This window comes from Rhinopithecus bieti, unplaced genomic scaffold (genome assembly GCF_001698545.2).
Source record: "Rhinopithecus bieti isolate Rb0 unplaced genomic scaffold, ASM169854v2 scaffold_82876, whole genome shotgun sequence".
In the NCBI taxonomy this organism is placed as follows: domain Eukaryota; kingdom Metazoa; phylum Chordata; class Mammalia; order Primates; family Cercopithecidae; genus Rhinopithecus; species Rhinopithecus bieti.
Genome location: NW_016830546.1, coordinates 18,793 through 31,531, shown reverse-complemented (window position 1 = coordinate 31,531; position 12,739 = coordinate 18,793). Strand labels below are relative to the sequence as shown.

The following is a 12,739-nucleotide window of genomic DNA, read 5'->3' as shown; positions in this document are numbered from 1 at the left end:
CTCTCACACTACCCCCAGTCTTTCTTGTGAATACACAGTAAGGTTCGTGGAAAGGACCCTGCAAGTGAGTGTGAATTCTCCCTGTACTTGTAAGTCCCAGCATTTCTGTATTCTCATGCTGGGCTACAGCTGGCCTTTAGCAATTCATTAAAACTTTTATCTGGATTCTTACAAGCTTGATGGGAGGGGAGTGGGGGAGTCAGCTCCGAATAAGCAAGTGCACCTGTGCCACGTCTCCGTCAAGATGTCTTCCTTAGATTAAGGTTAATTGGGTTGACCTAGAACTTCAGCTTGCAAGCAAATTCAAGAAAAGTTGTGAATTTGCAGAGTGTCTTGTGATTTCTTTTCTTCTTGTATGTGTGATTTCTTTTGTTGTAAGAGTGAAAGTAATGCTACTTCCAACTTTCCTTTCTCAGGAATCCAGAAGCCCGAGAAACCCTACTTTGTAGTTAAATCTCTGTTAGATGTACTTCAACGTAATTCTTAACTAACACAGGTTCTAACTTCATTCATTTATCAAAAATAATGAAACCACGAGTACCTGAAGAATTAGAACTTTTTTATAACTTCAGGAAGGGAAAAACCTTTCTTAGTGTGACTTAAAACACAGAAGCCATGGCCGGGCACAGTAGTACATGCCTGTAATAGCAGCACTTTGGAGGGCTGAGGCAGGAGGATAGCTTGAGACTAGGGGCTCAAAACCATCCTGGGTAACACAGGAGACCCCACCTCTACAAAATAAAATAAAATTAGCCAGGTATGGTGGCACGTGCCTGTGATCCCAGCTACTAGAGAGGCTGAGATGGGAAGATCGCTTGAGCCCAAGAGATCAAGGTTGCAGTGAGCCATAATGGCACCACTGAAATCCAGCATAGCAACAGAGTGAGACTCTGACTAAAAAAAAAAAAAAAAAAAAAAGACCCACAGAAACCATAAAATAAAAGACTAATAAATTCAACTACATAAAATCCAAAATTTATGTGTGGCAAAATTCATCACAAATATCAAATGACAAACTGAGAAAAGTATTTCTGATACATATATAGTTAATTTCTTAATGTTAAAAAACACTTATACATGCATAAGTGATTTTTGCCCAATAATCTGTGAGCTAAGAATAGGAAGAGATATTTCACAGAAAAGAAACAAAAAGGTGATTATTGTGCCTTCGAACAAATTTATAAATATATAAAATACAATTTTCACTTCTCATATCGACAAAGATCAAAAATTTGATAATATTGAGTCAACAAGCATAGGAAGAGAGGCACCCTTACAGAGTTTTGGTGAGAGTGCAAATTCATACAATCGATAGGCAATTATGCAATATCAACATTTAAAATATACACACCCTTTGACCCGTTAATTCAACTCTTAGGAATTTCTCCTAGTTATATACTCATACCAGTGTACAAGAACTTATACACATGAGGTGCATGTCAGTGTTACTTGGTAGAACAAAAAAACTTTAAAGAAATATCCACGGATATAGGATTGAAAATAAGTTATGTTATAGTTTTACCAAAGAAGACTGTACAAACATTAAAGAAAATTATATACAGGAGATATATTCATAATAATTAACAGTAAAACAAGAAAAGGGAAAACAGTATCTAGCATGTTTCTATTTATGAAGAAAATATATCAATTTATTTATGCTTCCCATGCTAAATTAATTCTGAAAGATACATGAGTATTGTGGAAACTCTCCAAGAAATTGGTCTGGGAGGCAAAGATTTCTTTGTAGAGTAATACCCCATAAGCACAGACAGCCAAAGCAGCAAAAATGGACAAATGGGATCATGTCAAGTTAAAAACCTTCTGCACAGCAAAGGAAATCAACAAAGTGAAGAGATAACCCCAGAATGGGAGAAAATATATTTACAAACTATTCATCTGGACAAGGAATTAATAACTAGAACATATAAGGAGCTCAAACAACTCATTAGGAAAAAAAATCTAATAATCCTATTGAAAAATGGGCAAAAGATCTGAAAAGACATTTCTCAAAAGAAGACATACAAATTGCAAACAGGTCTATGAAAAGGTGCTCAACATCAGTGATCATCAGAGAAATGCAAATCAAAACTACACTGACAGATCATCTCACCCTAGTTAAAATGATTTTTATCCAAAAGACAGGCAATAATGAATGCTGGCAAGGATGTGGAAAAAAAGAGAACCCTTGTACACTGTTGGTGGAAATGTAGATTAGTACAGCTACTATGGAGACCAGTAGGGAGGTTCCCCCCCTCCCAAAAAAAAAAAACTAAAAATAGACTCATGCCTGTAATCCCAACACTTTAGGAGGCTGCGGTGGGAGGATCACCTGAGCCTAAGAGTTCAAGACCAACCTGGGCAATAAAGTGAGACCTCGTCTCTACAAAAAAAAAAAAAAAAAATCCAAAAATTAGCTGACTATGGTAGTGCATTTCTGTGGTCCCAGCTACCTAGGAGGCTGAGGCAGGAAGATTGCTTGAGTTCAGGAGGCTGAGTCTCCAGTGAGCGATGATTACACCACTGCACTCCAGCCTGGGTAACAAAGCAAAAACCTGTCTTAAAAAAAGAAAAACAAAACTAAAAATATAACTACTATATGATCCAGCAATACCACTGCTAGGCATATAACCAAAAGAAAGGAAATCAGTATGTTGAAGAGATATCTGCACTCCTATGTTTACACAATAGCCAAGATTTGGAAGCAAACTAAATGTCCATCAACAGATGAACGGATAAAGGTACACATACACAATGCAGTGTTATCCAGCCATAAAAAAAGACTGAGATCCTGTCATTTGCAACAACATGGATGGAACTGAAGAACATTATGTTAAGTGAAATAAGCCAGGCATGGCAAAATAATTTTGCATGTTCTCATTCATTTATGGGAGCTAAAAATGAAAACAATTGAACTCATGCAGATAGTGAATAGAATGATGGTTTCCAGAGGCTGGGAAAGGTAGTGGGGTGGGGTTTGGGGGTTTGGGTGGGAGAAGGGCAAACAGTTAATGTATACAAAAATGTATACAAATGGTTAATGTAAACAAAAAAGAAGTTAGATAGAATAAATAGGACCTAGTATTTGATAGCACAACAGGGTGGTTACAGTCAACAATAATTATTGTACATTTTCAAATAACTAGAAGTATAATTGGAATGTTTGTAACACAAGAAACGATAAATGCTTGAGGTGAGGGATACCCCATTTACCCTGATGTGATTATTATGCATTGTATGCCTGTATCAAAATATCTCATGTACCCCATAAATATATACACTTACTATGTACCCATACAAAATAAAAATAAAACATTTTTTAAAAGAGAGACACATGATGAAGAAAAATAGGAGGAGATAAGGATGAGAAAGAGACAACTGTACACCTCTTCTGCCTTTTAAATTTTGTGCCATGTATAAGTATGCTTACTTTAAAAAAAAAAAAAAAGTCTTAGGGATTGAAATAAAATAGATACAAAGGCCCTCCCTCCATCAAGAGGCCTCTATCCCTGATCCTCCAATCTTTCCCACAATTGCTCTCCAGTCCACTCTTCTGCGTTCTGCTAGAGATATACTGCATTTCTTATTGCCAAATGAACTCTATGGCCCATTCCCTAGTTTCAGCATGAGCCGGTAAGTTTTTCTCCCACCAGGAAGAGTCTTTTTACCCACAGCCTGCAATGTTAAACTTAACTTCAACTACCCAGGAGCCCTCTCTGATGACCATGATCCTCACTGTGATTTCTCTTTTCTGAAATGGAATGTTTGTGGTCAGAGCCTTATAAATGAGTATAAAAGTCTATTTGTACTGATTGTTGGCTCTTGCTTTGTATGAATTAGTCTTGTCTTTGAACTACATTTTTAAGTATCTTGAGAGCAGAAAGCCAAGCTCAAATGTCTTTGTATTCTCAACACTCCCCAGCTTAGGGCTAAGCACATATTGGGTGCTTACCACATCTGCTGGGTGGGCTGAACACTGAGGAAGGACCAAATAGCCTCTTCAGAGATTTCAAGCCCAAAGGTTTCTTGGCCTGAGACCACCATTACCAGAGCAAGACTCTCTCAAGGAAATTCAGGAATACTGGGAATACTGAGGTATTGGAGGCATATCACAATATCTACAAAAGCTAAGCAGGTAAATCAATAGTCTGGCTATGAAAGTAATGAATCCTGAAGCGGAATTGGAAAACACATGCCCTGCCTAGAAATTTACGAAATCCAGATCTGAGAAAAATAAACAACAACGAAAAAGACCTCCTCAGGCAAACAGCATACATCCAACCATGAACAGCAACTAGTCACTTGTGACCCACAGTCAGAAGTGGCCGCCAACCCATCTCTGCCGGCGTTCATCTCCCTCAGCATGAATGTGCCTCCATGGAAGATAGCATTTACAACCTCTCCCAACCCATCTGCAAGCTTCAGACCACACAGACCAGATACATATGACCACTTTGGCCTCTCCCTACCACCCTACCACATCAGCCATGGTCCCCTTCCTGCTCCTGTGTTACTAATCGCCCATTGCCTGAAACAGCGAAGATCTCCATTTCCAAGCCATAACCAGACTCCACCCTCCCTAAATTCATGTGTGCTTCTCAGGTATATTTCCAAAACAAGTGGGAGAGTTAGTGGAGGTTCCTCTGGCCTAACCACCCCTTCTCATAAGGTGCCCCCTGTGCCAAAGCACTCAGTTCTCTGAGGACAGGTGACCATACAGTTGTGAAGGAGAGAGCCAAGCCATCAGGCTGGTATAGGGAGTGAAGAGTGAAGACGGACTAGGAAATAGACACTGCTTGTGGCACCTTCAGTCCCAGGCTCAAAACACCCTCATCTACAGACTGAATCACCACATGAGCTTCCCTACTACAGGTGCCTTATGAAATAGGAGGGCTTTGTGATGCAGTCTGGTGGCCTAGTTCCATCCTCTGTGAGGTGGACATGACAAGGCCTAGCACTGGGAGTCATTAGGCACCAGAACTCTGAATGCCCAGATATAGGGATGGCTGATCTCATGCTAATGAGGTTTAGACCATGTTGAGTCCTACTTTTGTTCTGTGGGATGTTGGATATCCCTTATACACCTATGGCTCCATCTTCATCATTATTCTAATCATCTGGCAAGTGAAAAGGAGCCGCCACCATGAATTGAGTTTGGAACCTAAAAGGAGCTGCTGCCGGGTAGGGCTATGATCCCAACTGAATTAAGCCTCAGATAAGAAGCTTATAGGTTCTTAGCGTCCCCCCTTGTAATCCCCACCCTACAATTTTTATAGCATACCTTCAGTTACTTTTGTGTAATACTTTTCTTCTCAGAGACTATAATTCCTTACCAGGCCCTTCCCACAACATACTCTGATTGAAAAGCCAAGAACCTCTCTATTTGGCTTGGGTTGAGAACTAGATAATATGGAGTCTATCTTGCTAGATCTCGGAAGATCTCTGAATATGGGGAATTTTTCTGGTTGGCAGGCTTCATAAGCAGAAGTCCTTTTGTTATTAGAACCATTTACCCTTTCGTCTGTTCTGCTTTTCCTCCTGTGTCATCCTCAGCATCCAGCAGGACTTCTCTGTGAATCAGATGGGAGATAGAGAATTTAGAAAAGCCTCCAAGTGAATCAGAAATAAGCAGAGAAGGAAAATGGGGTAAAAAGGTGGAATAGGCAAAGGAAATCCAGGACAGTGTATAAAATAGATAGATACATTGAAAGGGAGTGGAAAATGTATGTAAGTTTTGTCTCATTTTGGACATGAGAAAGAAAATGGTATCCCAGCTTCACATTCTAATGTTTTTGTCTTTTAAGTGTCACCAAAAAGTCAGGCAAAGAGCTAGAGATGCAGCATCAACAGGTAAAGTCCCAATCTCTCCTCTGACTCCCTTCCACTGTGAATGTTTCCCATCAATCCTGTCCCTTTATGACCCCTGGAGCCAAGAGCCAGGTGCTCTGCCACTGAAGACTCCAGTTCCCCAGACTGAAACTTCCATGAGTGGGAAATCATAACTCGAGAATGTTCCAAAATCCTGTACCTCAATGCCCTGGAAATGAAGAATTAAGAAAGTAGAGCAGATGTTCTTAATTGTGTAACTTACTAGTTTTATGACCCTGTGGAAGTCATTTCATCTCTCATTCTTATCCACAAAATGAGCAAAACACTGACAATCCTGCCTCATTCACATTGTGGTTGTAAAAATCAAACGAAATTAGATATGGGACATTGTGTTATAGTGATGCTGTACTCAGACATGCCTTAGAGTACTGACTTTTCAGGATTGTAGTCTTTTCTTGGTGAGAGTCAAAGGCCTTACTATTCAGCTTCCTATAGGATGTCTATGAAATTATCCCATGCCATGTAACACTGTCTCCTCGTTCCTCAGTTAGGAGACGTTCCCAGGAAGAAGCTGAGAAGCCACAGAAACTGCTCTCCATCATTAAAAGGTGATCTATTGCTCTTTGCACTCTGTCAACAACCAGCCTGGCCTATGATGATTTCTTGACTTGGCCTGGGGCAGGACTAAGGAGAAGGATAATGGCTGGGAGGGAGATGTACACAGTGGAAGCAGGGACACTGGTTGAGAGGGTTGCCAGGGAAGAGTGTGGATCACATGTCTCAGGAGGGATGAGCTGCCCAGTTCAGCTCTGTGCTAGGGTAACAGCAGTTCTACAATTCAGGATTTTACTAGTGCATAATTCATAAAACATATTACATGGAGGTGCACTCAGCCATGAGATAAGTTACCCAGCTAAGAGAATGGGTTTTGAAAAAGGAAGTCATCCTTGTCTTATTCTCTTTATACTCTTTCAAGGGAATAAAGCTATACCCTTTCAAGGGAAAATACCTGACACTGGCTAGACTCTGCTGACATGACCTCCTCTGGTTCTGTCTTTAGTGAGGCCAGTACTTGGGACACTCCTTAGACAGGAGTCTATTATTTTATCCTCTCCTTAAGAGCTCTAGAGAACAGGACTGGTTCCTTAGAGATGCTGGGTATCACATTAGGGGTACCAAATACCCCAGAATGCAGAAGTCCCACAAGGACCGCATTTCCCACAGCTTGGAAGTACTGAATACAGGCTTTGGATTTCCTAGCCTCAAATGAGAATGGTCTGGGTTCTAACTGGTGATGTTCCTGGTGATGCTCCATCAGCTAACCCCCTGGCTCCATTCTCCTAGTTCAGCTTTTCAACAAGGTCAACAGAGAACTGACTCCAGCTCCCAGCCCTCTCTGAGGGCCATGCCCTCCCATGGGTTGTCTGAAGCCTTGCCCAACAAGCTCCAGACCATCAGCCCAGCCCACCACAGCATGCCAAATGGCATTTTCTTAGAAAGGAAAGTAGAGAAGTAGACAAGAAGATGGTATAGGCCCCAGGATTTTCAGGACTTGGAAAGGAGAGTGCCAACTCCAGCCCACACTCTTCCAAGAAGGCAGATGTCACTCCATTGTTAATTTTGCTGTTTCCCTTCCCAGCCAGGGCTGGCTTCCTCCGGAGGGAAGTGTGCGGCGAATCCTGTGTGCAGATCCCTGCTGCCAAATCTGCAATTCTGTGGCTCTGGAGATTCAGCAATTGCTGGCGGGTGAGAACAACCAGATCTCCCTGACTTTATCAGGGCCATTGCAGGGCTCCTCTTGCCTAGAGATGTTGTCTATGTCTAGTATGTCTTTAGATGAGTGTCTGGAGTTTCGTTCCTGGCACACCAGAGAGCTTTCACTGGCATCTGTAACCCCAACACTGTCACAATTAACAGATCAAAAATCTTTAACTCAGTCAGCTGCCCAGTCAACGTATGCAGATGGCATACAAGATTACTGGGCTGATCATCTCCAGCTAGGGCAGGAATTTCAAGTGCCAGATGTGCTCCGGGGCCCAAACACGATGGCTTCTTTAAGACTTGAGGAGCCAAGGACTCCACTGAACCAGAAGGAGATGATGCAGAGCAACCCCAGCCTTGTCCAGGGAAACCAAGGCCAGCATCACTTGAATTCCCAGCTCTCCTTGCTGTCTCCGAACCCAGAAACCCTGAACCCGACGCATCCGATGGCCTTGCATATGGTCCTCCCTGCCCACCTGCCATTTCTCAGTCCTGAAGTGCTGAGGCTTCTTGAGGTACATGTTAAAAAATGGATGCATTTCCAGAGGTGGGGGCTCCCCAGACGTGTGGAGGAGTCTCTGAGGCAGCTTATGCCAAACCCACCATTGTATTACCAACCTGGAAATGACCAGCCAGTTTCTTTCAACCTGAATAATACTTCTCAGGTCTCTCTTCATAGATTTCAGACCATTTCCCTACAGACCTGGTATTCATGTGTGGCTGGCCAGCCCATCCAGACCTTCTGGGTTTCTGAATGGTCTACTATGAACCCAGAACAAAGACACCACTGTCAGCAAAGCCCAAACCCTATGGCTCTAGCCTTGCCCTCTCCAGCCCTTAAAGCTCTAAGTAGCCCCCATTCACTGTCTGGGACAAGATTAATGACTCAGGGAGTGATTCTCAGCCCAGAAATACAGCCAGCTATTCCTGTGGGCTCCCTTCTCTTGCACAGTGAGTCCTGGTTGCCCACTTTCATTGGGATCTCAAGGCCTCCCCAAGAATGAAAAAGTGCCCATAGCCCCCCTTGAAGGATCCTTTTCTCTCCAACAAGCTCTCCTCCCCCAAACGTCCCTAAGACTCCACCCCAGTCAGCCCCACACTCTTCCCCACTTTCCCCAAATTGGGTGTCTCCCATCTGGCCATCAACAAGCTCAGATCAATGTCCCCATTTTCTGCTATGGCCCGAGTGTGAAGCCTTGGAGTGGCACCTGCTACAGAGGCAACTCCAGGCTTCAGTGGGGGCTGGCCACTGCCCTCCAGAGGTCTTCAGCACACCCAGTGCTCATGAGCATGAGCCCTGTGGGGCAAAGCTCAGTCTCCTGAAGACCATGACAACTTCTCCGCCAGGGAAGTCCATCCCTCAGTGCTCACCAGGGAGCTACTCTCCTTCCTGGAGCATGCACCGGAAGCTGCTGGAATTCCCACATACAGAAACAGTTGATTCACCCGTCGCGGGGCCTAGCCTCAGAAGATCCAGCATCCATCCATTTTGCTCCTTACCTCCACTAACCAACAGACTTGTCCTTACAGCAGCCCAGCTCCTACCAATGTGAGCCATCCCAGCCCTGTAGCCCTAGAGGCCAATGGGGCTTGTGATGTGTATCACCCACTGTGGCCACAGTGTCCATCCTCATGCCCACACTTGTTAACCCAGGCCAAGAATATTGCGAACCACATAATTTCCAAATTGGACAGATCCACCAGGGCAAGATCCCATGCCTGTGTACATAGGTCCTGGGACTGCAGAAATTCCTGGGGTCCTGGCAGTGAGCTCCTTTACCCTGCATTCCAGAAAGCCAGGTCCTGGAACTGCAGGCAGCAAGTGACCAGACCACACCACAAAGTTATGCCCTGGATGCCAACGGCCTTGATCAGCAAGCCCAACAGGTCCTTACCAGGTACTGTCACTCAACACCCTAGAGCTGCTCCGAGTCTGTCCGTGGAAGACATCGAGAAACGGAGACAACTTTACGGCACAAGTATCTGGCCTCCTGTTGGGCTCCCTCCTCTGTATTATGTGGTGCCCTCCAGGCCCTGGTCCAGGCAGTCACTAGCCATCTGTCATCACAGAGATGGTTGGCCCTGCAACCTGTGGAATCCCAGCCAGAGCTGACTCAGATGTTTCATTTCTGAAGAACAGTGGTATAAGCCCTTGGGCCCATGCCCCTCAAGGCCAACAATGAGACTTGTACAGACGGTTGCAAAAGAATTCCCAGTCTGTAGTGCCGGTAAAGGAACAATGGAGATGCTGCCTCTAGAAGCCAGACACAATCTCTAGCCCCCACTCACTTCCAGACACATATCTTGACCCAACTAAACTTTCCACCTGAGAAAAAAGGTCCTAGAGATACAATGGGGAATTCCCATTAAGGCAAGGGAGTCCAGGGAACAACTGCTACAGCACCAGAGAACATATCCACAAAGAAGTCTCTTGAAAGTTAAACCACAAGGGGAGGCCATTGCTCCAAGAACTGCCCATCCCACCAGATCACTCTTCCTGCCCTAATCCAGAAGGGGTTTCACCTTAAGAACAGCTGGCCAATGACTTGAAGGCAGTGCGCAGAACCAAAAGAAATCTAGTTGCGAAAGCAATACCCATGGTTCTGCCCACTGGGTCTCCAAGATTTCACAACCAGTGGGGACATGACAGAGCCCCATGCTTTGGTGTTCGGGTGGAGGCCAGTGTGAACAAGCCGAGCATGGAGAAACCCTGGGGCCCTGAGCCCCAAAGCCCTGGCAAGAGCAAGGACCCAACACGTGTCCCCATGCTAGCAGGAAAGAGAGAGGACCCAGAGGAAATCAAAGCAGCCAGGCACCATAGAGAAGGGGATGCGGGGTTTGGGCACTCCTCTACCAGAGAAGAAAGATGCCCTGCTGAAGACCAGAGGCCAGCAGGGAGGCTTCCAAACCAGACACCCCGAGGCTTCTGGCGATGGAGCCGTAGCTTTCATCTTGCTGATCCCTGTCAACACAGCTCCCAGCATCACCCTCAGCTTAAGCTCCCACAGCTACCTCCACGAGTCCCTGGGGAGAAAGAATCTGACAATGACCTTCAAGACAATCAAACTGAGCTAAACGTCATCCTTGAACCAGAGATAATTCCTGAGAATGCCCAGACTGTGGTGCCCCAGGCTTCACAGGGTCAGCCTCTCCTGAGCCACCCAACTCAGTGTAAGCCCTTGCAGGGCCAAACTTTGCAAGGCCAGGTTTTACATGGGCAGGTGATGCCAGCCCATACACAAAAGAAGCCCAGCCTTCCAGAGTCTAGCTTGAAAAATAAAATTAAATCTTTTCTGCAGCATATTAACCCCAAGACAAAAAGCAAAGGGCATGAGGATTCCATGTTCTCAGCTGCAAAGGTGGCCAAAACCAGAAAAGAAAATGTTGCAAAGAGCCTGGCTCCAGCCAAGAGCCCTGTGGGGAGAAGTAAGACAGAGAAGCTGACAGGGTACTCCAAGGCCCAATCTCTTCCTGCTCAGAAGCTGGTGGGCCCAGCCTTCTTGGATGGTCCCCAGTCTCTAGACAACAAGCCGTGGCTACACTCCAGACAAGCTGGCTCTGCCTCAGCCCCGGGCCACCTCCGCCACTGCCCTCGTCACTGTCCTCGAGAGAGGCTTGTGCCACCAAACCAGGGTACCCACCCTAGCTCCTGACCCTCACCTGAGATAGAAACATTGGTCTGCTCAAGGAGAACATGCAGAGCCATGAAAAAGAGTTTATAGGCTCCCCAGCTGCTGCAGCCCTCCAGAGGACCAGTACTGTCGTTTCCATAAATGTGCTGGTGGGGCAGGGTGCCACCAGAAATACACTCTATATTTCTCAGCAATTCGTTGTCTGTCCGCTCCTTGTCTCTGCTGTATTGTATTAAGGGAAGGTGTGAGGGAGGCTAAAAAGTCCTTCCTGTCTGGGGAAGGAGCTTTAGCTTACCTTTCAGATGGGTCACCATTCCACATCAAAGAAGAAAAGCCCTTATCTAGAGTGCACTGAAGCTAAAGGTCATGCTTGATTTCTGAACATTTACCATCCATCCCACCAGAATATTTTCCACTGTCCCATAATTCCAGGGCCTAGGAGAGTGGTGAATGCATAGTAAGACCTTATATTAGTTGAATCCAAAGTCAGGGTTATGGAGACAGACAAAGCATTGATCATTGCAATGGGGCTATGAGGTGTGTGGTAGTGCCACAGGAGGAAGTAATCAGCTGATGAGGAGAAACCCACAATAAAAATTACTTTGAGAAGCATCTTGTTTTCAACAATTAAATATTTGAGTGCTTATTACATGCCAAGAACTATGCAAAACACAACCACGAACATGACACAGGCCTTGACCCAGTGGAGCTCATGATCTCATGGGGTCGACAGTCTATTACTCCCAAATTGTCCAGTCAAATTATAAACTTGGAAGTCCAATATTCATCTCAAACAATACAAAAATAAATGAACTGGTTTTCTGCCCTTCACCACCACTCAATCACGCATACCAAACCCACTCTATTCACAATATTTCTCACCTCAGTGAATGGTAGCTCCATCTTTCCAGTTATTTAGGACAAAAACAATGGTGTTATCCTTGATTTTTTTGTTAACCCACAGTAAATCCTATATCTCTACCTTCAAGCATTCATCGAGAAAACGCCCACTTCTCACCCTCTCTACTGCTACTATCACTCCAGTAGCATCATAACTAATCTCCCCATTTCATCCTGAGTCCATTCGACCAACAGTTTATCCTCAACACAGAAGCCTGATGGTCCTCAGGGAGGGTCCTGGCTTCAGATAATACACAGAGAGAGAGATAGAGAAAACCATGCAACTGGATAACACACCAAACAACTAAGTGTAAATGGAGACATCTAACGAGTGGGCCCTGAGACTCTTCTATGTTAAGAAACTGGAAAGTAAAGGAGGGACTAGTAAACAGAGGAAACTGACAAGCAGTAGCCAGTCAGATGGAAGGAAAACAAGATGAGTGTGTAATACTAGAAGCCAAACAAGAAAGTTTTTCAAGGAGAGATCAACTGCATGAAAAGTTGCCGGTCAGCCAACTAAGATGAGGAGTGTTAGATTTAGCCACACAGAGATCATTCATGACCTTAAGAGGAGCAGCCTCAGGTGAATGATGGAGATGAAGGTGTGACTGGAGTGGATT

General features: G+C 44.7%; 1 pseudogene across 1 annotated transcript; it reads left to right on the top strand.

Annotated features, from left to right (window-relative positions):
* The first annotated feature begins 4,921 nt into the window (after nucleotides 1-4,921).
* LOC108524485 (protein FAM205A-like) lies at nucleotides 4,922-11,406 on the top strand (annotated as a pseudogene). The gene is made up of 4 exons (XR_001884061.1): nucleotides 4,922-5,178; nucleotides 5,802-5,847; nucleotides 6,374-6,434; nucleotides 7,466-11,406. The product of XR_001884061.1 is annotated as a protein FAM205A-like (transcript).
* The last annotated feature ends 1,333 nt before the right edge of the window (nucleotides 11,407-12,739 follow it).